Source organism: Chlorocebus sabaeus, chromosome 13 (assembly GCF_047675955.1).
Source record: "Chlorocebus sabaeus isolate Y175 chromosome 13, mChlSab1.0.hap1, whole genome shotgun sequence".
Lineage (NCBI taxonomy): Eukaryota > Metazoa > Chordata > Mammalia > Primates > Cercopithecidae > Chlorocebus > Chlorocebus sabaeus.
Window position 1 is genome coordinate 34,508,391 of NC_132916.1, and position 27,367 is coordinate 34,535,757.

Below are 27,367 nucleotides of genomic sequence, written 5' to 3' on the forward strand. Positions count from 1 at the left end.
CCTTCACAGACCATATCCTCACACCCATGAGCGACCTTAGGCAGCCATGCAGAAATCACCAAAAAATAGTGCCACCATCAGTTTTACAAGCATGTTTCTACATTTTTTGTATAAAATAAACCACAAAGACGCTTCTAACGCTCCATTCCTCTGTGTTTCAAGGCTACAATCCTTTGGAGGATGAAATTATATGATGACTAATGTCAATGATCAGTTTCTTTATCATGATAGATAACGGATAGAGTGTTTGGGATATTTTTTATAAAGTTTCAATACTCCCAAATGCATGTTCCTACCCCTAGTGAGCTCCTGCAGGGTTTCAAAACCAGCAGTTCTCTGCTGGGAAAGATGGCTAACCATCAATTCTGTGCATCACAGTTGTGTGCGTGGAAACGAACAAGGAACTAAGTTGTGAGTCCTTGACTCCAACTCAACAATAAAGTGAGTGTGTGTTGATGCGTTGATGATGGAGAAGCCTAAGCTTTCTGGGAGAAACAAATCCAAAACAAGTAAAATAGATTTATTTAGCAATTTTGCTGCAATTTTGTGCTAATTAAGAGCATCTGTTAGTGGGCAGGAAACAATGACTGAAGGAAATTGTTTATTCCTTTTTAGAGGGGGTGGGGGTGGGAGTAGTCGGGGGAGGGAGAGGCACAAAATGGTATCTGGACAGAACATGACTCCAGCCCTGGCTGAGGCTGTGAGCACTGCTGTTACGTTTCTGTAATGCCCTCAGTGTGTGCCCAGCGCTTCTGAAGGCTGCGGGGGGAGTGCCAGGTGCAGCTCACGTGCCTTCCCCTCAGCATTCTCCTGTAATTGGACTGTTTCTCAGACCCGGCCCTGCTTCAGAAAGAGCAAGAATCAGTTATACATTGTGCAGTGATGTTTAAAATTCAGGTAACCCATGCAAAAATTTCATTTAAAAACAAAGGATCTCAGTTTCCGTTCTGGGTAACCATATTCCCACCCCGCGCCTCCCACGGAATGCAGCAGCAAAACCTGGACAGAATGCACAGAGCAGTTATTTGAGGAAGCTGAAAAGTAAACAGTAGCGGGCAGATTGGAGAAGAAGACCAGAATTCAAAGTACCTCGAAACTAGGAGCCAGGTCATCACTGCTTTTCCTTCTGGTATCCTGCCCGCCCCTACTCTAGGCTGCCTGGCACCGGTGGTGGGCACTGGCACAGCCAGGAAGGACCAGGAGCAGCCCTGCAGTTCAGGCTCCAGGAGGCAGGGCGTCTCCCGATGCTCAGGGAGAGTAGAGGAAATCCCCACTTTTCCTCCTTTTTTTTTCCTTTCTTCATTCTTGCATTCCCTCCCAAGTAATCCCACTAAGATGATAGAAGCCACAGTGGGGGCCTGAAGGCACCCAGAACTCTGTGAAAATGGAAATTTCCTCTCCCATCTCAGGCAGTGGCCTCCAGAGAGTGGGGTGAATCCTCATTGACTATTTCTGTCTCTGTCTTCCCGCAGCTTGGCCTTGGACTCAGGCACAGTCACAGGAAGTGTGCAGCAGAGCATAGGCAAAGCAGGGGTAAAAGCTCAGATTTTCTGGCCATAGATTCAAAAACCGCAGGGAACTGGATAATACTGGGGAAACTGGGGAGAAGGAGTAGCTTGGGAAGGCAGCCCCATTAAAGAGTTTGTAAAGCACCTGGGCTCACTCTAGAACTGTACATGTGTGGATCTGATCCTGGCTGGTACAGCGAAGACTTTGAGAGCTGAGCTAAGAGACGGACCTCTGGAGCTAACCGACAGACCTCTGCCCAAGCCCCAGACCGGCTACTAGGTGGGATATACATAGGACACAGGTGAAACCCCTACAAAGGCTTTGAAAACAGAGCTGACATGGAAATTACAACCCACAGGAGGTTGGTGGGAACTTGAGGCCTGGACCCAACCAAGATAACTGCCTGTTAAAACAAATATATCGACATTATCCAGTATTTAAACAAAACTCAGCCTTATAATATTCAAATTTTCAGGATACGATCCCAAACTACTCAGCATATGAAGAATCAGGAAAATCCCAACTTACATGGGAAAAAGACAATTAACAGATGCCAATGTCGGCGTGATACAGGTGTTGAAATTTTTGGCAAAGACTTAAGAGCAACTATTACAAAATAATCCATGAAGTGAAGGTGGACATGCTTGAAACCAAGGACAAGATAGAAAGTCTCAGCAAAGAAATAGGAAGCATAGGGAACAAATGGGAATTCCAGAACAGAAAAATACAATAACTGAAATAAAATCTCAGGGGATGAATTCAATAGCAGAATGAATTTGACACAAGAAAGAGCCAGTGAACTTGAAGACAGATCAATAGAAAGTATCCAATGTGAACAACAGAGAGAAAAATTATTGTGGGCAGGAGGAAAGAGCCTTGGGAACCTGTGCAACAATACCAAGAGCTCTAACATTCACGTCACTCATATTCCAGAGGAGGGGAAGAAAGAATGCAGTGCAGAAAAAAAAAAAAAATTAAAGAAATAATGAGGCCTGGCACAATGGCACATACCTGCAATCCCAGCACTTTGGGAGGCTGAGTTCAGGAGTTCAAGGCCAGCCGGGGCAACATGGCGAGACCCTGTCTCTACAAAAATACAAAAATTAGCTGGGCGTGGTGGTAAATGCCTGTAATTGCAGCTACTCTGGTGGCTGAGGTGAGAGGATTGCTTGAGACTGGGAGGTCAAGGCTGCAGTGAGTCATGTTGTGCCACTGCATTCCAGCCTGGGTAACAAAGTGAGACCCTGCCTCACAAAAAAAAAAAAAGAAGAAGAAGAAGAATGACGAAAAGATCCCCATATATGATGGAAAATATAGCCTAAAGATTCAAGAAGCTGGCTGGGCGCGGTGGCTTACGCCTGTAAACCCAGCACTTTGGGAGGCCGAGGCAGGCAGATCACGAGGTCAGGAGATCGAGACCATCCTGGCTAGCACAGTGAAACCCTGACTCTACTAAAAATACAAAAAAATTAGCCGGGCGTGGTGGCGGGTGCCTGTAGTCCCAGCTACTTGGGAGGCTGAGGCAGGAGAATGGCGTGAACCTGGGAGGAGGAGCTTGCAGTGAGCCGAGATTGCCCCACTGCACTCCAGCCTGGGCGCAGAGCAAGACTCTGTCTCAAAGAAAAAAAAAAAAAAGATTCAAGAAGCTTTGCAAACCCCTCAGAGGAAAACTCGAAGAATTCCACACCCAGATGCCTAATAAGCAAAGTGCTGGATATTAAAGACAACAACAACAACAACAACAACAACAAACTGAGCCTCTGCTAATCTTGTGACAGACACAGTAGTGGGCCAGGGTCAAAATGGCAAGGTGAGAACGGGCAGAGCCAGCCCGTCCCATAGGAGCCTTTTCCCCTGAGGCCCCCTCCCTGTCGAGACCCAGCTCTCCCTCTGCAAGCCCATCTGCTAAATGTCTCTGGCAGCAGGCAGCAGACATGCTGAAATTCAAATCCAGAGCGCCAATCTGCCGCCTCTGCAGCATGACACAGAGGGTAGGCTGGGAGGCAGGGGAGCCAGAAATCAAATCAGCTCTGACAAGAAAAAATGCACTATAATTCAAGCAGGCCCTGATAACTTTTAGGAAGGAATAAAAAATAAAAGACAAGAAGGAATAAACACTCAGCTCTGGATTTATCCTCTAAGTTAACTTGATAAGTTGGAAAGAGTGGCTAAACAAATTTGAGTTGGAGTTTGTTCTTAAACTGACATCTTTAAACTCACCACATTTTCTGTATAGGTCAAAATGGTTCAAATGTGAGCGAGACTGAAACACACTAGGGGATGGCTAAGATAATAAAACTTAATATATTTTGGATTTTTATCATAGGCAGTTAAAAGGGAAGCCATATACCTAGAGTGGATCCAGTGAAAGGCAAAGGTTTTCACTTGTTTTCATGAGGTAGAAACTATACGGTGTCTGCATACATAGTACAGATTCAGATGTCAAATTATGGGTTTCATTGAGGTAGCACATCAACCCGGAAAGGAGGGACGAGTTTCAGTTTTCTTATAAAAGTAAGTTTATAGGCCGGGTGCGGTGGCTGAAGCCTGTAATCCCAGCACTTTGGGAGGCCGAGACGGGCGGATCACAAGGTCATGGGATCGAGACTATCCTGGCTAACACGGTGAAACCCCGTCTCTACTAAAAAAAAAATACAAAAAAACTAGCCAGGTGAGGTGGCGGGCGCCTGTAGTCCCAGCTACTTGGGAGGCTGAGGCAGGAGAAAGGCGTAAACCCGGGAGGCGGAGCTTGCAGTGAGCGGAGACCCGGCCACTGCACTCCAGCCTGGGCGACAGAGCAAGACTCCGTTTCAAAAAAAAAAAAAAAAAAAGTAAGTTTATGTAAGAATGTTTGGGCCAGGCATGGTCAGGCCTATAATCCTAGAGTTTTGGGAGGCTGAGGTGGGAGGATCACCTAAGGCTAGGAGTTCAAGACCAGCCTGGGCAACAAAGCAAGACCCTCATCTCTATGAAAAGTTACAAAATTAGCCAAGTGTGGTGGTACACGCCTGTAGTCCTGGCTGCTTGGGAGGCTGAGGTGGGAGGATCACTTGAGCCCAGGAATTCAAGGTTACAGTGAGCTATGGTCGCACCACTGCACTCCAGCCTGGGCAACAGAAGGACAACATCTATCTAAAAAAAAAGAAAAGAAAAGAAAGTGTGCCTAGGGAAGCAAAGAGAATTTAGAAAAACACTAACCATATTTGTAAGGATTATCTCTCTCTCTGCCTCTTCTTGTCTCTGTCTGTCTCTCTCACACACCCTGCCTCCACATGCATACACACCCTACTCAAAATACATAAGGTTACCTGGACTTTCTGAAACTCGGAATCCTAAAAGTTTAACATCATCTGAATCAATACCAATCTGTTACGTTCATCGACTTACTTCAGTCAGTTACCCTTCCCCCAAACATTTACCAGCCCTGAGACATTGGTGTATCCAGGAGGAAGGTCTACTGCACCCCTATAAACCCATTTCAAAGATGCTTGGGATCCTGAGTTGCTGTTAAAACCAAAGGGAAATGGGAGTTGGCAGAGGGTGGGGAGGACATGAAAGCCACCAGTTTGCTCCAGTTAATGCCTCTTGCCTTGAAATTTGGCCTGTCGATATTTGTAAACCATATTTTTATTTGAGATTTGTATTTTATTGGCATAATTTTCACTTGATTTTTATTTTATTATTATTATTATTTTTTTTGAGGGGAGTCTTGCGAAGGCTGGAGTGCAGTGACATGATCTCAGCTCACTACAACCTCCACCTCCCCCGTATTCAAGTGATTTTCCTGCCTCAGCTTTCCGAGTAGCTGGGATTACAGGTGTGCGCTAATTTTTGTATTTTTAGTAGAGATGGGGTTTCACCATGTTGGCCAGGCTGGTCTCAAACTACTGACCTCAAATGATCTGCCCACTTTGGCCTCCCGAAGTTCTGGGATTACAGGCATGAGCCACCACACGCAGCCTTGATTTTTAACCTATGTTACTTTGAATATTTATTTTGTATACAGCATTTGGTTGATTTAATTTTCTAAACTTTTCCCTTCAACAGTTATATTTCTTGATAACTGACACACTTGTGCATTTACATTACTTTGTTTATACTTTTATTTTGAGGTTTTTCTTTTTATTTTTCCCACCCACCCTCTACATGTTGTCATTCTCAGATTTTCTGTATTTCATCATTTTTAATAAGAGTAATTTAGAAGTTATATATTCTATTTTCATTTTAGAGTAGTGTTCTCTATAATAAATAAATAAGCCAGACAGAAAAAAAAGTGGGGAGAGGAATGGAGAAGAGAACAGGAAAATGGGGGCCTGAGAGAAAACAGACGAAAGGGGGGGGGGGTCTTCCCACAACACCTGCACAGCAATCTCCATCTTCCCCACAAGAGAACCTGCAACCCAGGAGGTCTACAGGGCTCCCCGTGGTCTCTTCAGTGGCTCTCAGCCCGTATCAGTCTCAACTTCATTCAAACCGGGGAAAGTGTTTCCACTCCAGACTCTAAACCAGATGTGATTTTTATCATGGAAAAGAATTAAAATGCCTCACCTAGTCAGCACTAGCCTCACCTAGTGCAGGGGAACAGGGATCGTGGCAGAAAGAATGCATCCCAGAGGCCACAGAGAGCACCCAAAACACAGAGCGGCAGCATCCCACAGCCACCCCAAAGGCTGACAAGGAGACAGAGGCCACACGTGGCACAGGACATCGATGGGAAGCACAGCCTTTCTTGGAAACCAGTTGTAGACACTGGATGATGCTTGGATCCTCTCCTCTGAGACAGGACAAAAGCAAGCAGGACATAAAGTACTCTGCCATGAGTAGGACAGCCCCAGGGTTGGGGCTGGGAGATGGGGGACAGCAAAGCCACACACCATTTACCACATGGTTGAAGAGTAGCAGTGGTTTCCTCGTGAGGCTATCACATCCCATTGAATATGTCATTGGTTGCACATAACCGTGCATGTATACATGTATGTATTTCTCAGTTCTCAGCATTCATTCATTCATTCATTAACTCTTTTGTCATTTTTATATCGTTCATGTTTCATACTGACCTATGCTACTCTCTTGCCCTTTGACAGTGATACAGTATTTGGTAGTCTCAGTAAATCCTACCTGACAATTAGAGATAACACTCTGGTTCCAGGACATTCCTTGCATGATTCTGTATTTATAGAACATTTTTCTGTCTGAATGCACTATAAGTTATAGTAGCTGACAAGTTAGGAGAAGCCACATAAAAGCTTCTTTTGAATCTCTGGGAAGCTACCACCAGGGCAGAACAAGGCAGGCAGAGTCGACTGGACTCTTCTGGAACCAAAAGTATTTCAACCTCAACCCTAAATGGAAGGAAAAAATCCACAGTCTTTATTACAAAGTGGCCTTTTTCAGGGACATGAAGAATTGCTGAAGGAAGCAGACTTTTTTGGAAGTCAATCAATTCTAATCGGGTCTGCTGCTGTGGAGCTCTCTGGACTCAGGATTCTTTGGTGAATGGGAGCAAGAATCTCCAAGGTTAGAAGTGAAGCTGCCAAAGTGGCAACTGACCTCGACCCAGGCCCCTCTCCCCACTTCAGACTGGAAAAAATGAGAGTACAGGTGACAAACTGTACAACATAGCAGATCTAAGCTGACGAAATCTTGAATGTATTTCTTAATTGTATGAGAAATGACTAATATTCCTTTCATTAAAGAAAAACAACCTTCCGTCCATAAGTAAAAACTTAAAAAAACAAAGCAGTTACAGAATCCAAAAGACACAAACAATTTCAAGCTTTAAATTGTACTTGCTTTGTACTTGTAGGGAATCATTGTATGTTTTTTAATGAAAAAAAATTTTTAAGACTAGGGTCTCACTATATTGCCCAGCCTAGACTTGAACTCCTAGGCTCAAGTGATCCTCCTGCCCCAGCCTCCCAAGTAGCTGGGCCTACGCTGCACCTATTGTACTGGTAGGGGGTCTTTGCATTAAAAGAAACTTTAACAATAATCAAGACTAGCTGCTTCATATTATAATTGAAGAAAATGAAGTTCAGAGAGGTGAAATGACATGGCAAAGTCACCCAGGTAGGAGGTGACAGCAATGGATTTTGGCCCAAGCCTCTAGGCTGCTGGTCCCATACTTGCTCCACTACCCCATGCTGCCTCCATCCCAGGTCTCGGAGTTTTATCCTCCCCAAAGCTAGTTGATAATATAGACATTGCATGCCCAGTAGTACTTCAGAAAGGATTCCCAGGTGAAAACCAAAATGGCTATCTTGCACTGATAAACTCAGTGCAGCAGGTAAGAAATTCATGAAATTCTTTCTCCATAAGATACAGAACACACTAAAAAGTTCGCTAGTGGCTCTGAAAATGTCATGGAGGATGAATCCTCAGTGAGTTAAAAAGGAGAATTAGAATGTGTCAGGAGAAGGGATTTGGGTCTTTCTGATGAGTGGCAGTGGTATATGTAAGTAGAGGCAGGGGCCAGCCTGAGTCTCTGAATGACAGCAACAAGCTGAGACCTTGCCTCTCATCCCTACCAACACACACTGGCCATGTAGCATAGCAAGAAATAAAAGTTCTTCATTTTAATCCACTGAAATTTGAAATCCAAACATCCATGTGAATGTTTGTTACTGCATCATAACCTAGCCTATCCTGACTCATGCAAGCACCTACTGAAAGGTGCTCGATAAAAGATGGTTATCATTTGCTGGCGAGGTTGCAAAGAAAAGGGAACACTTATACACCATCGGTGGGAGTGAAAATTAGTTCAACCATTGGGGAAAGCAGTGTGGTGATTCCTCAAAGAGCTAAAAGTAGAACTAACATTAAACCCAACAATCCCATTATTGGGTATGTTCCCAGAGGAATATAAATCATTCTACCATAAAGACACATGCACGTAAATGTTCATTGCAGCCCTATTCACAATAGCAAAGACATGGAATCAACCTAAATGCCCATCAGTGACAGATTGGATAAAGAAAATGTGGTACCTATACACCATGGACAATTATGCAGCCATAAAACAGAACGAGATCATATCTTTTGCAGGAACATGGATGGAGCTGGAGGCCATTATCCTTAGCAAAGTAGTGCAGGAACAGAAAACCGAATACTGCACATTCTCACTTAGAAGTGGGAGCTAAATGATGAGAACTCATAGGCACAAAGGAGGGAACAGCAGACACTGGGGTCTACTTGAGGGTAGAGGGTTGGAGAAGGGAGAAGAATGGAAAAATAACTATTGGGTACTAGGCTCAATACTTGGGTGTTGAAATAATCTGTACTACAAACCCTCGTGATACGAGTTTACCTGTGTAACAACCTTCACATGTACCCTAGAATCTAAAATCAAAGTTAGAAAAAAAGAGTGCACAAAATGAAAAAAAAAAGAGGTAGTTATCATTAAGAATGCACCCCTACAGGACTTTCCCAATGCCACACCATCAGAGATTGAATGGCAGGCTAGAACAGACCATTGGTCTTATGCAGATTCTTGGATAGGGGGAGAAACGTACAACCAAGGACAAGTCAGTGTCAAGATCAGATTCAGGGAAGTTAGGAAGTGCCCAGATAGACCATAAGGAAATTCCAGTTATAAAACAAATCCTGGTGCCCTGGTGCATCATGCCCCCAACAGACTGCGTCAGGCCTTTTTCCTCTTGCTCAGAATTCTCCCGCTTATTCACTAGTCAGTTCAGATTCCACTTATTTTTCAGACTCTAGTTTTAGTTCCATATATTCCCTCAAGTTTCCTAATCCTTCAAGCCTCTACTATGTGCAAAATAGAGCATGCAAAGCAGGTGCTTCAGCAATTATTACTTTTACTTCCCATTTTATACTTAATCAAACATTTGGTATAATCTGTTTCAAGTGTGTCAATCTTGTTTCTCTAACCAGACTACAAGCCCTGTGAAAATGCCATGTGTTTTACTGCTTTTACAGTCCCCCACAGAAATGATTCCAAGGGACATTTTTACACTGATTTAAATGCCAGGGAGGAAAGAACATGATATAATCCTTAGGGCTGAGGACAATTTGTTTTAATGACTTTGGAAGAAAGTAGGGAAATTCACTAACTGGACTTTACAGTAATACTTTAATCTAGCTAAATAGACATACTCTTTCTTTAGGTGGAAATAAATTGTTACAAACCCTACATGTCGGTTGGGTGTGGTGGCTCACACCTGTAATCTCAGCACTTCGGGAGGCCAAGGTGGGCGGATCACCTGAGGGCAGGAGTTTGAGACCAGCCTGGCCAACATGGGTGAAACCCTATCTCTACTAAAAATACAAAAATTAACTGGGTGTGATGGTGCATGCCTGTAATACCAGCTACTCAGGAAGCTGAGGCAGGAGAATCGCTTGAGTCTGGGAGGTGGAGGTTGCAGTGAGCTGAGATCACGCCACTGCCCTCCAGCCTGGGCAACAGAGCGAGATCCTGTCTCAAAAAACAAAACAAAATCAAAACAACAATAAAACCCCTGACATGTCTTTGATTCAGCTTTGTTCAAATTAAAATTAAAACCAGAGATGACAAGTAGTTTAGCAGGAACCCTGAGAAAAACTACAAGGAAACATTTTTGAGAATTTAAAACACTTCATTAAAAATTAGCATTTGTTTTAATAGATTAAAAAGTTAAGTATTTACATACCAGTTATCATAAACTTTAAGCTAAATCTGTGTAAGCTGTCTACTTGAAATCATAAGGTTAGGTTCTGTCCAAATCGTTTAACAGCACTGAGCTAATTAGTCTATAATATTGAAAGTCAGCTTTCATAATTCCAAAGACTGTTGGTATGTAACCTTGCAACTACCAATATTTGTTACTGCAAATGTTATTGGTTAAATGCAGAAAAAGTAATTGGTGAAGGTCAAGATGAAAACAGTGTTTGTCATGAGAGGTTGATCCCACAGAGATGACCTCCCAGAGAGAACCTCCTGGTCATAACTACTCTGGTCTACTTCTAATCATTCATCCTGGATAGTGATGTTGTGCAGATTCTCTTAAAGTTAAGTAAGTGCATTCCTCCTTAAAGGAATTTATTTTACAAGTAAAATAAAGTAGCTTCAGTGTACCTTAAAACGTGGAGCACAACTTTTATTTTCTTCAACACATATTGCAGTAGAAGCACTCTTAATCTGTCTCTACAAAACCAACTCAGAATTTTCCCTCTCTGTGTACTCCTGCTGCTAACAGCTTGGTTCATTCTCCCCCTAGGAGTCATTTGACTTGCTCCCAAACCAGTTTCTATCAGTTCTATGAGTTACTGAAATGACATAATTTAATTGAAAATTAGGTAAACCAATGAAATGTGTGCATAGAAAGAAAATGAGTTTTCTTTCCTATGAAACAAACAAGTCAATAAAGGCTAGGTGCCATTTCTAAATACTGTGCATTAGGTATGGGTGAGGTAACTATAAAAAAGAATAACAAAGTCACTAAAATCTGGAGGTGTTCTGCACTTAGGCTATTTTACAAGTGTCAAATTCTTGCTCCACTTTGAAGAAACCAAAACTGGGAAGGGTGGGTGATATAGTTTAGATGGCTATGCACAAGAAAGATCACAACTCCAGCCAGGCGCAATGCACACAACAGAAGATTGGCAAACAAACGTACATGTATATGTTTTCAGTTAAAATAGATGGTCTATGTATATGTTTTTGTGATTCACTGTTTTAACCACATTTTATTGTATATAACTGACCAATTACTACAAATTCGTGACTTTGGATATGGGGCTTCTACTCAACTTGTTAATTAAACGATTGTAGAGATGACACAAGTGTATAGATAGAGGCAGTGCAATGTTATTAATCAACTTAGGAGATGCCAGAGTAATGTTGGTGCCGAGCTGGAGGAATATGAACATAAACCAGGATGTGGACAAGGTTGAAGAGATGACCCATAACTTCCTTTATATTTATTTTCTCAAGAAGCTATGAATTTTCCCAACTCTAAAGACTGTTTCAGCATTCATCATTTTAACAGCATAGAACAAGCACTTATTTACAAATGAAACAACACAAAAATCAATAGCAGGGAGGAACCACTGGCTACTATCCTGAAAAGAAAACACAGCTCTTCTTCAAGGTCTAACTTAAGGAGTCGAAGGCGCTCACACACCTGGCACAAGGAGGACATAGCTAGGCCAGGCCTGGGGTGCAGAGGGGCAGGGGTGTGGGGGTGCAGAGGAGGGGTCCTGACTCTAGGGGCTGTTGTCCAGGACAGCAGGTCCACCTCCTGAGGGTTCAGCCCAGCCCGGAGTGAAGTGATTCCAGGAGAGAGAAGCCCATCACACTGGGGAAGCTCTCAGTTAAAGATGAACACCCATTACTGAACTCTCTATCCCAAGTTTAGAAATCAACCATCACAACCACCACTGGCCACGTCTTAACCTGGCACTCATGACTCCCTGCCAGAGTGGTCCATCACAGGAGCCCTGGGCTAGGGGAGACCTAGGTATCTGTATTCCGAAAACTCCTATGGGCAATTCTGACCCACTCTTCATGAGCGACCTTCATGAGAATCGTGAATCTGCTGAAATCAACTGCAAATGAATGGGCATGTGTGCAAATGTTCAGTATTCTGGAGAGCTTGTCCACAGCTTCCATCAAATTGTTTTCATCAAAATTTTGTAACTCAAAAACATGGAGAACCACTGTTCTGAACTCAGTTCAAGTCTTCACCATCCTGGTTATCTCCACAGTACGGAGGAAATCTGAGATGAGGCCGAACACAGCATTCCCCTGTACACAGCCTTCCTGCTGTACGTTCTCTCTCTACTTTTTTTTTTTCCAGACTCCAATCTGTTCCTCTTTCTTCACTTCTATTTTTACACTGAAAAGTTTGGGTTTCAAAATAACTATAACCTAAGAATTCTTCAGATAAAAGACACAGAAAAGTAAATTTCCAATTTCCCTTACCCTACTTCTCACATTCCTGTATGGTTTTTTTATTAAAACACTTTTTTTCAAAACAATGAAGGGCACTTTATGTCTGTTTTTTCTATTAAGTTAATGACTTGAACAAATATACACATATTTATTTTAATTGTCAGCATCATGGCTTACCTATGTTTTTAAAATAACAAATTATATATATAGATAGCACTCTTTTCTCCTGTGTCTTGTCTCAACACATGACCATAACAAGAAAGGATACAATGTTGTATGTGTTAAACAGGCTCCAATCTGTGCTGGTAGTTTGGTTTTATAAATAAGAACATTCCTTGCCCAGGAATAAGGCCCAGGCATTTGGATTTTCCAAAACAACTCTCTGTAACCAGGGTATCCAAATAAATTTAAGCATTTCAATTTCAAAACTGATGTAGCTATCTGCTCCTGATTGAGGTTCCTCTAAGTGCACATTAGTTAAATAAGCCTTTTTCTATTATTTCTGAGCAAAATGAATATTCACTATTCAAAAGGACATGCCCTATTATAATTATATAACCAGTTCAAATTTGTTTTTAAGAAATGTAAGACAGACTTGAAATTTCAACCTGACAAAATTGCTGAAATCAAGCTTCAAGATATATTCGTTCACTTGGAAAATTTCTAAGAAGCCTTAATATCAAACCTAAAATGTATAGTAATCAACACATTTTTCTGAGATCCAGATTTCAGCATAGACGCAGTCTCAGTATAGAGCAGAAAGAACATGAAATCTGACCTCATCTGACCTGGATTATAATCGCAATTTATCTCAATCCAGTAATTTAGCCACATCCCTTCTTGGTGGAATGGAAATAATGTCCATCTCACCCATAAGGTTATGATGAGAATCACTTGGGATAACAACAGAACAAGCGTCTGTAAACTGGGAAGAGCTGTCTAAAAGCAAGGTACTATAAATGCTGTTCCTTTATTTAATGCAAAAGCCCTCCAAAATGCATAGGATGCTTCTTGCACACAAGTCATTAGAATGAAGTGACAATAGTTATCTGGGTGGGAATGAAGGTGAGAAAGAAGGGCCAAGGTAGCTGAAATCCTTAGCAGAACAAGTGCTCCCTTGTATAAGAGATGCAATGGGCTGACAGCTTCCTGGCCCGTCTTTTGACAACCCTGGTGGTCAATGTCAGTGCTTTGTGCAAAAAGCTAATGCACTAGGAGGTCAGCAGGCTCACAGTGATGGCAGCTTGAGGCTCTCTCTGCTCTGGCAAACAGCAAGCTCCTATGTTTCTAATGCAGGGCTGTGTGTATCTCATTCTGCAATGCACCTGCCACGCCTGGGGAGCTGTTGGGAGAGGGAGAGCCATGAAGTTCACCAGCAGCCAGAAGAAGATTCCTGAGAGGCCAAGCCAGGTGCTACCTAGAGAGGCCAGCATGTGGGCTCCACATTTCTGCTGAACATGCCTGTGCCCAGAAGTGAGTACCATCAGGCTGAGGTCCCAGAGTACGCTCACAGTTCATTTCTCTTTATCTGAACAGAGAAAATCACGTACTTTCACACCTGTCATGCATTCCATAGGCTTCTGAGCATTTTTTTAAAATGGAGATATAATTCACATGCCACAAAATTTACTACTTTAAATTTACCATTTCACTGTGGCTTTTGGTATATATACAGCTTGTGCACCTGACACCATTATCTAATTCCAGAATACTTTCATCACCCCAAAAAGAAACTCCATTCCTAGCAGCAGTTGCTTCCCATTCCCCTCTACCCCCAGCCTCTGGCAACCACTCGTCTACTTTCCGTCTCTCTAGATTTGCCTATTCTGGACAGTTCATCAAAAAATGAGTAATGCAATATGTGGCCTTTTGTGATTGCTTTTACTTAGCATTAGGTTTCAAGGTTTGTCCATGTTGTCGCATATATCAGTGCTTCATTCCTTTTTATAGCTGAATAAGTTTCCCCTGTATGGGTATACCACATCTTGTGTACCCATTCATCAGCTGATAGACATTTGGATGGTTTCCAACTTTTGGTAGATGATACTATGAATATTCATGGACAAGTTTTGTGTAAACATGTTTTCAGTTATTTTAGGTATATACCTGGAATGCAATTGCTGGGTCATTTCTGGGCACTTTTGAACCCTAAAGTTTATGTCATCACCCTCTGTGTACCCATTTCCATGGCAGACAGAAATAAATACAGTTCACAAGGAACCCCAAAAGCCAAAGGAGAAAATGAAGACAGGTAGAAAGGGAAAAAGGGGTTCTGCATGAGGAAATATATAGCTGCTCTCAAAGTACCACTACTAATATATTTCCCCTGTACCGTAACACTGCAGTAGCCATAGTTAGGATGAGGGGACCAGCACTGGGCCTAAGTTGGCACAATCCTCTTAATAATAAGAACAATGAACATATAATGAGTGATTCCTATGCACAAGGCACTGTGCTGAGCACATTTTATGGACTGTCTAATAGTAGAGAGGAAAGGAGAAACAGGATTATTGAAAACAAACACTCACTGCAGCCAATTCTGCCGTCTGCCAGAGTGGCGTAATTCATGTCTAGGACAGACCTGGAAGGAAAGGGGAAAACAGAGGAAGCTAAATTGCCTGAGGAAGAAAATGACATTTATTTGCTAGAGCCAGGTAGGGAGTAGGGGTGTTGAAGGCTTGAAAATGGAAAAGGGATTGATGTGTAGATAAGAGAAGGCAGGAACCTAAGAAGAAAGCACGGGCCTAAGAAGAAAAGACAGCCTGTAAGAAATCCCAATGGCCAAGAAAACTTTAGTTTTAGTTGATTTCTGTTTTGAACCACGTTGTTATCTTCCTCCTTTTCCCTGAGACCTTCAGTAAGGCCTGTGTTGGTGTCACTCTGGAAGATTAGAGAAGTGGGCAGTGCAGAGCAAAGAGGAGACAGCAGTGGCCAGAGGTGAAACACTGAGCTAGCAGCAAGAATTCAAAGAGAGATGACCAGAACAGGTAAGCCCCATTATTATCAGAATATTGGAGGGAAGGAAAGGTACTGAACTTGTAGTACATGGCTCAAGCCATTTTAAGTATTAGGGGAAAGGGTGACCCCAGAAGCTGGAAGAGATGCGATCACCTGCCTTTCATGCTATAATCTGCCCAACAATGCAACAGTTATGTTATAAAGGGTGGGTAACAGGGAGTAGGAGGCAAACTCAAGATTTACCACTTTAATGTTCACTGCATGACAATGGACTCAAGACCTTCAAGACTTTGCGGTGCCATTCCCATGAATGGTCAAAAAGTCCCAAAACATTATCAGTGCCCTGTGGAAGTCGAGGACTGTTCTCAAGCTGCAGATGAAAAAACTCTAGCACGAGAGTCTCCTGGACATGACTGGGTCCACTGAAGTTTTTTCTCACCCATCCTCCTGCAACAGTCACAGCTAAAGGGCCTTGAGGCCACTTCTGTAGCAGGCATTGACGAAAATTTTCTGAAAAAAGCCACACAGTAAATACTTTAAACTTTGTGAGCCAAGAAGCAAAATCAAGATTATTAATAAATAGGTACTTATATAAAAAGAGAAATTTCTACAACTTTTATTGATGAAATTCAAAAAATAATAATTGTGCACAATTTTTGGTAATACAGATCTGTTAATAAGAAGAATGAAATTTATTGATAGCATTTTTTTCCACTGGGGTATATACCTGGAATGTATATACCTCAAATTAGTGTTTCCCAAGCAATGGGGAAAGGACTCCCTATTCAACAAATGGTGCTGGCATAACTGGCTACCCATATACAGAAGACTGAAATGAGGCCTCTTCCTTATACCACATACAAAAATCAACTAAAGATGGATTAAAGCCTTAAATGTAAATCCTATAACTATAAAAACCCTGGAAGACAGCCTAGGCAATACTGTCCTGGACACAGGAAAGAGCAAAGACTTCATGACAAAGACACCAAAAGCAAACACAACAAAAGCAAAAATTGACAAATGGGATCTAGTTAAACTTAAGAGTTTCTGCATAGCAAAAGAAACCATCAACAGAGTTAACAAACAACCTGTAGAGAATGGGAGAAAATGTCTGCAAACTATGCATCTGACATAGGTCTAATACCCAGCATCTATAAAGAACTTACATTTATAAGAAAAAACCAGCCCTATTAAAAAGTGGGCAAAGGTCATGAACAGACACTTCTCTAAAGAAGATTTACATGCAGCCAGCAAGTATATGAAAAAAAAAAAGCTCGATATTACAGATCAGTAAAGAAATGTAAATCAAAAACATAATGAGATACCATCTCACACCAGTAAGAAGGCTATTACTAAAAAGTCAAAAAGTAACAGATGCTAGCAAGGTTGTGGAGAAAAGGGAACATTTATACACAGTTGGTGGGAGTGTAAATTAGTTCAACCATTGGGGAAAGCAGTGTGGCGATTCCTCAAAGAGCTAAAAGCAGAACTACCATTCGACCCAGCAAAACCATTATTGAGTATGTACCCAGAGGAATATAAATCACTCTACCATAAAGACACACGCACATGAATGTTCATTGCAGCCCTATTCACAATAGCAAAGACGTGGAATCAACCTAAATGCCCATCAGTGACAGACTGGATAAAGAAAATGTGGTACCTATACACCATGGACTATTATGCAGCCGTAAAACAGAACAAGATCATATCTTTTGCAGGAACATGGATGGAGCTGGAGGCCCTTACCCTTAGCAAACTAATACAGGAACAGAAAACCAAATACCGCATATTCTCACTTGTAAATGGGAGCTAATGATGAGAACTCATAGATGCAAAGAAGAGAACAATAAACACTGACTGGGACCTACTTGAGGGTGGAGGGTGGGAGGAGGGAGAGGAGCAGAAAAAATAACTATTCAGTACCAGGCTTAGTACCTGGGTGATGAAATAATCTGTACCACAAGCCCCCATGAGACAAGTTTACCTATGTAACAAACCTGCACATGTACCCCTGAACCTGAAATAAAAACAAACAAAACAAAAAACAAACTTAGTTTATCCTAACATCAAACTGATTACAAATGTTCATCTGCAGAAACCATTCTTAGCTTATGGGCCGTACATAAGCTACATGTGGTTCTCAACTTCTATTCTGCAGCCACTGTTATCTGAAGCAAAGTGAATGCTGGGTTATCTACGTAGAGAGTCTGTAACGCAATACGCTGATTCAGAAATTAGACACCTCAAATGGACTTTGAAGTAGCGCTTGAAAGATCCAGCTGTTCCTCAAACCCATCGGTCTAGTCCCCCAGTGATAGAAACAACCATTCTTTCAGCCAGTATTTCTTGAGAACCTACTATGTGCCAGAACTGTCATAGTCACTGGGGATATTGTGGGGAGTAAGACAGATGAGCTCCCTGCCTTCCTGGGGGATGAGACTGCAAACAAATGTTAAAGCAAGAAAAAATTGTCAGAGAGTGGTGGTGCTATGGAGAAAATGAGAGACTATATTGGAGGAGCAGGGATAGGAAGCTACGTTGGATGATGCAGTGTAATAACCAGTTCCTTTGTCCCTACATTATTTTCAATCTTTTTTTTTTTTTTTTTTTGAGATGGAGTCTCACTCTGTCACCCAGGCTGGAGTGCAATGGCACGATTTTGACTCACTGCAACCTCCGCCTCCCGGGTTCAAGCTATTCTCCTGCCTCAGCCTCCCAAGTAGCTGGGATTACAGGCATGTGCCATCACACCCAGCTAATTTTTGTGTATTTGGTAGAGACAGAGTTTCACCATGTTGGTCAGGCTGGTCTCGAACTCCTGACCTCAACTGATCCACCCGCCTTAGCCTCCCAAAGTGCTGGGATTACAGGCATGAGCCAGCGCATATGGCCATCAATCCTTTTTTTTCAATCAGACATTTGTGTTTTTTCCAGTATGATGGAGGTGAAATAGAATTTCACTGTGTTTTGATTTTCTTTCCCTTCTTATTAATCATCGTTATATGTAAATATATATATTTTTTGACTTTCAGGTTTCCTCTTCTATTAATCCCTGACTGATTTCTCGTTTATTTTTCTGTTCAGTTTTCTTTTTCACTTTGTTGGCGTTCTTTTAAAATTTTGGATATTGATCTTTCAATGGTGCTGTATATTACAGATATCCTCTCCCAGACTATCACTTGTCTGTTAACTTTGTGGTGCCTCTTGTTTACAAGATTTTAATTTTTATCTGGTAAAGAATTCACTGTATATGAGAATTGGTTGTTAGCTCCCTTCTCAGCAGGCAAATATAGAAAAAAGCATGGATTTTTAGTTTAAACCTTCATTTCATCCCTTATAGCTGTGTCTTGCCCAAATTTATTAAAGTGTTGAGCCCTGACTTCCCTGTCTGCAAAATGAGAACAATTCCTACCTCATGGTTTTGTTTTGATAATTAAATGAAAGAATATATGCAACTCTCCTAGTACAGTAGGCCCCTCCTACCTCACTCTTAAATTATAAGCTGCTTTGAAGGAATTCTATTCCCCATAAAACCATGCGCAGCACGGATACTTAGACTTTGTTTATTGTGTTGATTGAATTTATCTTTAAAATGCATATAAAGTACAAAGTATAATAATATGCACTTAATTGACTAAAATGTGGAAGACAAGACCAGAAAAACAATTTAGCAATTAGCTCTTTAACCCACAATTACTCCAACTGTCCTCCCTTGAACTAAAGAGGTAACAGAGTGGTAGTAAGTGACCCAGTTAACAGGAAATTTGTAAACATTCTTTTGAGGGAAAATGGTATTTCAAAAGCCTGGAATCCCATTTATACTGTCAATCCTACTATGGACCAAAATCCATAGAACAGCATGTTGTAAAAGATATTTGTAATTAGTTTTGAGAGAAAAAAAAATCACAAACTAATGTGAACAATAAGCCTTAACAATTTCATAACAAATGAGTTATATGGGGAATACATTTATAATACAAACACTAACAGAAATGTACTAGTTATGGCTAGCTTTTATTTCAGATTAAAAAGAAAAATTCCAACTCCTCTGATCCCTGAGCATATTATATATGCATTACGTTTCAAGAATAATAAAAGAAATATTAAAAATGGCAAGGAGTATTGGGCTTTACCCACCACAAGCACACACATCTACACGTTATTGGTACTCACAGGCCAGTGCCCCAGCTGGAAACACAAGACTGAACACAGACCATATTCATTGACTGAACTCTTTCCATGTGAACACCTGCAAGGTGCTTTCACCTACCTGCTCTTGTTTCATCTTCACAACAACCTGTGAGTTAAGTATTAGTAACGTTTGTTCAAAGGAAAAAACTCAAGTTCAGAAAGGATATGCCACTTGTCCCTATTCAGTAAGCAGGAGAGCAGAATTTAAACTGCTGACTGCAAATATGAAAATATAAACCCATCTTGTAGATGAAGCTGCACCAGACTGAAGTATTTTCATGAAATTTGTAAAACCATGTAAACAGGACTCCAAGATCCCATGTATTACTTTCACTGACTTCTCCCATGTGCTACTCCTGAAACTGCTGAAGGAAGAGACTTCCTTCTATGGCCTAATTACTCTGAGCTCAATGAGCACGTATTTTGCTAAACGGGATTTTTAAGTGATTGTGCTCTAGTCAAAGTACATGAAAAATAAACTAAAATGACCTGCTGTCGCATTGTGCGCAATACACGAATATTGCCTCTGATTTAGGGCCGGATTCTGAAAACATGTTTGGAAGTCATTCAGCCCGCTCCAACTACAAATGAGTAAGTGATGGCCATGAAGACGGACTGACATGGAGTTTGATTCATCTCATCAGAGGCCTTTGGCCCATTTACACTCAAGGCTTTATTTATTCAAATAATTTGCTTTATTCCACCCCTCTAGAGAAAAAGACCAGCAGACCATCATTCCACCCCTGTTCTTTGCAAAGAATCTAACATAAACAATGTCAACAAGAATCACTGCATTTAACAAACTCCAGGATGCACCACAGCACTGTTTGTAAGATGTAAATGGAGTCTTGTTTTATTTCACTGCTCTGCTAAATTCAAGTATCTGCTTCATTTTAGATCTCGGTCCCCTGAAAAGAGGCTCCCGTGCTGTATTCAGTACTGTCAAATGTGCAGATTCAGTGAGCCATCCCAAACAGCGAACGTGAAACATGACCTAGACGATGTCCATTTAGACATGGATGATTGAAGGGTTACTATACTGTGGTGACCATTGGCATTGCTTGCCACCCATCTCTAACTCTCTGACTATGGCACACAGCAGGATGGTCCCTCTAGCATTGGGTGGGACTGAGCAACTGGCTCTGAGCACTGGATTGTGAGCAGATGTAATGTGTGTTGCTTCCAGGCTAGAGCTTTTAACAATGCCATGCAAAGATCCTCCAGAGCATTCACCCTCTGCCAAGGTGACCAGCAATGTTCCAGATGGCAGCTGCACTGCTAGCCTGGGGTCCAGAGAGATGCAGTGACAGCAAAAAGCAGCGCCCCACACCTGCAACAGATATCTGGCAAAGGCAGAAATAAACCTCTGCTATCATGAGCCGGGAGCATTATTTGTGACCACAGCATAAACTGGCCCCTCTCACCCAATGCCTCAGGCACAAGGTGCCATGAAAAAGGGCTTGGTGTTGATTAAATTGAGTTGATCTAGTAATAAGTTAACAGATTCGTGTAATTTAGTATCTGAAGTAAAATGTTATTATCTTGTCAGGGAAAGGTCCTTCCGCCCATAGTTTACTTGGGCCCCCAAGTGATCACCATGTTCCAAAATCTGTATTAAATAGACCTAAGCAAAATTGAAAAGGAAAAGTTACAGTTGTAACCTTCCAAACTGCCAGCTCCAATTTATTGGTCTGCCAAGGTTCTTATTGTAAACAATAGAAAGTACTCTGGCTAGTTAAGCAGAAAAGGATTGATTAAAGATTTATTAGTTTACAGAATCTCAAGGGCAGAAACACCATCTCCAGACATGCCAGTGTAGATGACATAGCCTCACTGCTGAGCATAGACACCACCCTGAGCTCTGGATGCCTCTGCTAGAATCTCAGCCACTGAGCTACTCTGTGGCCCTCACGTACCTGCTTTGCATCTGTAGGGTACAATCCAAACTCTCATGCAGGTGTATCTAAATGGTGAAGCCTAGGTCACATGAATGCACTTTGAGTGCAAAAACAAGTGGCAATGATTTTTTGTTTTGTTTCTTAGAAAGGAAGAGAATTCCTCACACACAGGAAAGATATTCAAAGGTGTGACCAAAAAGAATAGTAAATACTCACTATATCTGTGGTAGTGCCTAATATGGATAACTAAGGTCTTCAGTGCTCATTTTAGTCATAACCAACTTCCAGGGCCTTCCTGGTGCCTGCAGCTCTTCTTTTTCTCTCCAGTAGGGTTTCAATCAATCCCTGTTTGTACTACTTTCAGCTGGGTCTGTCACTTGCAACCCAGAGAGCCCTAACTGATACAGAAATAATCATGCATTAAAGAATCCCAGGCTAGCCAGTTGCAAGGGGGGCTGTGAATATTTAGATGCCCTGAAGAAATTTGCAGATTTCTTTTTTTCCTGCGAGGTAACTATGCATGACAGGAAAAAAAAAAAAAAATCAAAGAATATGAGACTTTGGTTTGAGAACCCTAATTGGGATCATGGGCTAAATACTGATACTTAGGTTCTCTACTAAAAGTCCTCAAAATGGGGGTCAGGCGTGGTGGCTCACATCTGTAATCCCAAAACTTTGGGAGGCCAAGGTGGGAGGATCGCTTGAGCCCAGGAGTTCAAGACCAGCCTGGGCAACATAGTGAGACCCTGTCTCTACAAAATAAAATAAAATAAAAAATTAGGCCAGCCACAGTGGCTCATGCCTGTAATCCCAGCACTTTGAGAGGCTGAGGCAGGCAGATCAAAAGCTCAGGAGTTTGAGACCAGCCTGGCCAACAGAGTGAAACCTCATCTCTACTAAAAATACAAAAAATTAGCTGGGTATGGTGGCAGGCGCCTGTAATCCCAGCTATTTGGGAGGCTGAGGCAGAAGAATTGCTTGGAACCCAGGAGGCGGAGGTTGCAGTGAGCTGAGATTGTACCACTGCACTCCAGCCTGGGCAACAGTGCTGTAGTTCCAGTTACTTGAGAGGCCTGAGTTGGGAGGTCGGGGCTGCAGTGCGCCATGATTGTGCCACTGTATTCCAGTCTGGGCAACAGAGCAAGACCCTGTCTCCAAAAAAAAATAAAAATAAAAATAAATAAGTAAAAAATTAATAAACGTCTTCACAAATAACTTTTTACTTTAAAAAACATTACATACACATAGATCATGTGGGCATATATTCACCGAATTAAAAATGTCAGTAGTATACCCAAGATGCCAACTTATTGTCAATGCTACTTGGAAATAAGGCTATCTATAAGACTATATGTAGATAGAGAAATAGTTAATGTTTAAAGAAAGATAGAGCTAGTTAGATAGGTATAGACACATATTCATACACACACACATTGATGTTAGGGTCCAGGATTAGTAAAACCAAAACTACCCTATACTCTGTTTCTAGGTGCTCAAGTCCAAGGGCTGGTTGAAATAACAAAATAAAATATGAGAAAAACAAAAACCTAAGAGCAAAACTGCATAAAAATTATACTGAATACTTAAGGCATGCCAAGGACTTCTTAGGGTAACTTAACGTTTCTCTTTTCACTAAGAATGGCTTCCAGGACAGGGCAGGGGCCCTTGGCCTTTGTTTAGGTCACGTGGCCTGAGCCAGCTGATCTAGGGTGAATATCAAAGAGAGGAAGCCCTGGAGTCCAGTGAGGCGAGCTGTATTGCAATAGCACTTGAGGGAGAAAATCAAAGGATTCAGAAAGCTGGGATTTCCATGGCAGCCCTTTTCCTTCTCTCCTCCACACCACAGTCATTAACTCTTCCTCCAATTCAGTGAGAAATCCCAAGGTTTCCCAATAAATTTCATTCTAAAAAATTTAATCGTTAATTATTATAGGCACATAGAGTTGTTTATTCCTTAATTCTTTTTTCCTTCCTTTTTTGTTTAAGTTAGGCTAGAGCCCAGTTCCTGTTTGTAACCAAAAGAATGTTAGATTAACTAAGTCTATTCCCCTACGATCTTACCCTCCCCAATATCCAGCTCCAGTCTTAGGTAACTCATCTTCCTTAACGGCAGCAATTTAAAAGGACCTTTGGCTTTTCTGAACCTAATAGTGATGTGCCACCCTGTCACTGAGCTTAGCAACCTTAGCCTTGATTGTCACTTTTTAGGAAAACAATTGCTAATTTTAACAACCTCTGGCTTATAGTTGTAACTTCAAATGCCTTCAGAGATCAGACAGGTGAGGTAAATAGAGAGAATGGTGAGCTGGACCTCACCAGACTCACTCTAAGCCCCATATAAATATATTTATGTTCAAATACTTAAAACACTGTGTGGTTCAAATAAAATTCATGGGCCAAATTTACCTCCCGAACAGTCAACTGGCAACCCAGCTTGCTATTGGTTTATATTACATATGGGTCTAGATTATAAGGCTCTTAAAATTCAATTTTCATTCAATTACTTGAACAGGATAAAAATGCTTCTTGCACAGCAAGTTTTCCTATCTTTTTTTTTTTTTTTTAATCAGAACATAAGACATTAATGGAGCTAATGTGAGGTATCTAGTGGACCCAAGTGGTGTTTTTAAAAGAAGCTTATCAATGCCGGTAGATTCCTGCCTCAGTGTGTGTCTTATGGTAAGTGAAACAGGCTCATGTTACTTTCTATGAACCACAGAACAAAGCATGCCAAACTCCTTAGAAACACAAGGACTCCAAAGGTATTACAGCACAGATGGAAAAACTCAAATGCCTAGCCTTGACAGTCTTTGGTTTAACTACTTGACCTGATTCTCTTCACAGACTAAAAAGGAAATTCAATTCTATTTGAGAAAACTGACAAGACATTCTTTTCCTTGGAGAAAATGGACTGGGACAAATTACACACAAAAAGCTAAAATCTCCAGCACCAGTGGTTGAAAAACAATCGAGCCTGCATTAGCAGTTCCTTTGCCCACAGAATGCTCTCTGAGGAACTACGGGGTTTGGAAAAAGTACAGGCCTCTATTCTTCATCCACGACACATCAAAGTTGTAATAAAAACCTGCTTTTCTTTGTGCAACTAAGCTACTGCTATTTCACACCCACATATTGCTGGAGCTTATTCAATTACCCTCAGTGACTTTGTTTAAAATGAAAATGCTTTGCCTCCTAAGGACAGTGTGAGAGGACTGATTAATGTTGCTCCCTGAAGAACAGAAGTGTAGGTACACAGACAAAAACCTAAAGAGCTGGAAACTACTGCTGGGCCATGTTTCACAAGCAATTCAAATCTACCTTCAAGTATTTTGTAAAGCGTAAGGACTCCTAAGGCAGTTGGATATATCAGGGGGCATCCTATGCCATTTTTCCTCTTTCTTCTTGATGACAATCACAGAATTAGAAAATTAAGAGGATGACAAGAAGTGAGAAAGAAAAACTAAATTTTGCCATATGGTTTTTCAGGAGACGAGGAAACAGTTCTTTTTTTTTTTCCCCCCCTGACACATGGTTCCAAAAGATCTGTAACTAACGAACCAAGCCAGCACATTGCTGGGTTCTGGAGCTCTGTGACTCAGAAGTCACTTTTCTATCCAACATATTAAATGTCAAGTAAAATACATCCGATAAGAGAGATGAAATTTTTTCAGGAAGCTTGGCCACTGAGTGAGTGTCTCTCCTTTGCAAATGAGCCCTGTATGTTGCATCTGTTTTTTAGTTAGATTGCCAACCTATAAGAGATAAAACATCCACCCAAGAGCTGCATTAAAAAGCATAAATCATGGAGACCATATCTAGTCCTTTATAAATCCCTTCAGAAAGAACTTTATCCATAATCATAATAAAGGTCTGTTTCATTTAAGAAAGAAAAAAACCCAAACAGAAATACATGCAGATAGAAAACAGAGAGAAGATGAAAGAATCACAGTGATATTTTTATGCATGCATAGTATGCGAAATTTGGAGATGAAGAGTCCCGACAGAATGCTTGAAGAATCTGTAATACACAAGAATATATAGGTTCCAGGGTGCGCATAATCAGAAAGGGCAGTATTTATCCATCATCTGTCATCGGCTCTCATTTCGCAAAGCTTAAAGATTAGAACCCCTGATGTCAAAAGAACTGAAAATATTTAGAGCTAGTTCTTGCATGGCTCCGTGAAGAAGGGGATGAGGGAAGAAAGAATTATATTAGGACTACACTTCACTACTCTTTTTTATAGTAGATTGTTTTCTTTAAGAGGAGCATAAGCTATGATTAAAGTGGCAGAATTTTGATGCCTCTAACACCTGGTATGGAAGCAGAGTAACAAGAAATACTTGGCAACCCGATTATTTCATGCAGGTTTTCATCTACCCAGAAAGTTGTCCTCAAAATAGAATGGAACTTTTTCTCCTTTATCAATCTGGGAGGTGCCTGGGGCAAAGTAACCAAGAATCTAAGAGTGTTGTTGATCTGTATTCTCAACAAACAAAATCTAAATACACTATGATCCAAGGAGTTTAACAAATAGCTTCCTAATTTTATTCAATTACTTAATGGTACATTCAGCTTATATTACACTGCTGTCTTGATGTGAGGCTGAAAAGAAACAAGATTTGTCCCTAGAGAGACATGGGGTTATTGAGCTCTGTTCCCAGAAGTGGGAGGATGGATTAGATAACTGATCTTTCTATAGTTTTAAGGAATATTTTAATTCAACTGTGAAATAATGGGAGAATAAAACAAATTCAAGATCATCACTATCTAGGGATTTGGGGAGGTTAGATGTATATCCTGAAAATAATAGCTAGGGAGAAGGAAATCTAAGAAAATTTTTACCTTATGATGCTAAAAACTTAATATTTTAGAAATAGCAAAAGGCTCATTTATTTCTTATAAATTTTTAACCAAAGACATTTACAGTTACTGAATAGGCTGAAATAGTAAGATTCTTATACTTTCACATATTGGGGTCTCAGGAGTAAACATTTACTAGAGATCACTATGGGAAATGCAATCCTTCCCATCAAGAACAACTGTGGAGACAAAACATTCCATCCAAAATGGATTATCAGGACTCAACTTGTACAAAGCAATGCACAAATCAGACTCTTTCTGTTGTCATTCCAAGTGGGGGAGGGGTCAGCATGAAGCAGGGTTGCTATGGGAAGGTTTCTGGGCTATGAACCTTGACTTGAGGAATGTCCAAGGATGAAAAGGTCAAGAGTCATAAGAAAGGGGGATGGGGCCTTGCAGGTAGAGGAGTCAGCATAAGCCACCTTTGTAGGTTACAGTGAATGACATTTGGAGACTGACTGAGGCTAAAAAGCTGGGGCAGGCTGTAGAAAGCAAAGCTACCATTATTGAGAGCTAAACACACCAGGCACAAAGCTAAACATTTCCTTTACTTTTTCCCTAATTTAATTTTAATAAAACTGAGCCCCAGGCCACAGGCTCAGATTGCTTCTCTTTATTAGCCACACTCACTTCCTAGATGACCACATACAATCTCTCAGTTTTAGTGCCACTTGTACTTGGATGACTCTCAAATCACCACCTTCAGCCTGGACATTTCCTCCAAGCTCTAGACTTACACGTCCGGCTGCCTATTTGACATTTTCACATGTATGCCTGAAGGGTATCTTAAACTTAACGTGCCTAAAACCTAATTCCTGCTTTCCATCTATCCCCCAAACAAAACAAACAAGAGAGAAATAACTGCTCCTCCTCATCCACCTTCCAAACACATCCAGAAACCAACCACTTCTCACCTCCTCCACACCTACCACAGCAAGCCACCCCCATCTCCAGCCTGAATCACTGGGGCAGCCTCCAAGCTCCTAGCGAGGATGGGTGTGAACCTCCCCTCCAGAGCCCCACTGAGTCCACGCATTCCAAACCTGTCCTTTGTAG

The 27,367-nt window shown here is 41.3% G+C and overlaps 1 protein-coding gene across 5 annotated transcripts in view; it reads right to left on the minus strand.

The window, feature by feature from the left end:
* METTL24 (methyltransferase like 24) overlaps window positions 1-27,367 on the minus strand; it is a 124,668-nt gene that overhangs the window by 94,873 nt on the left and 2,428 nt on the right. Inside the window, exon 1 of one of the 5 annotated variants that reach the window (XM_038001017.2) lies at window positions 1,090-2,851. The exons of 3 other annotated variants lie outside the window; for them this stretch is intronic. The gene's annotated coding sequence lies outside the window, so the exon portion shown is untranslated. Of the gene's footprint in view, window positions 1-1,089; window positions 2,852-27,367 lie in introns of those variants that run through there. One more of the 5 variants, XM_038001015.2, reaches the window with a different exon arrangement.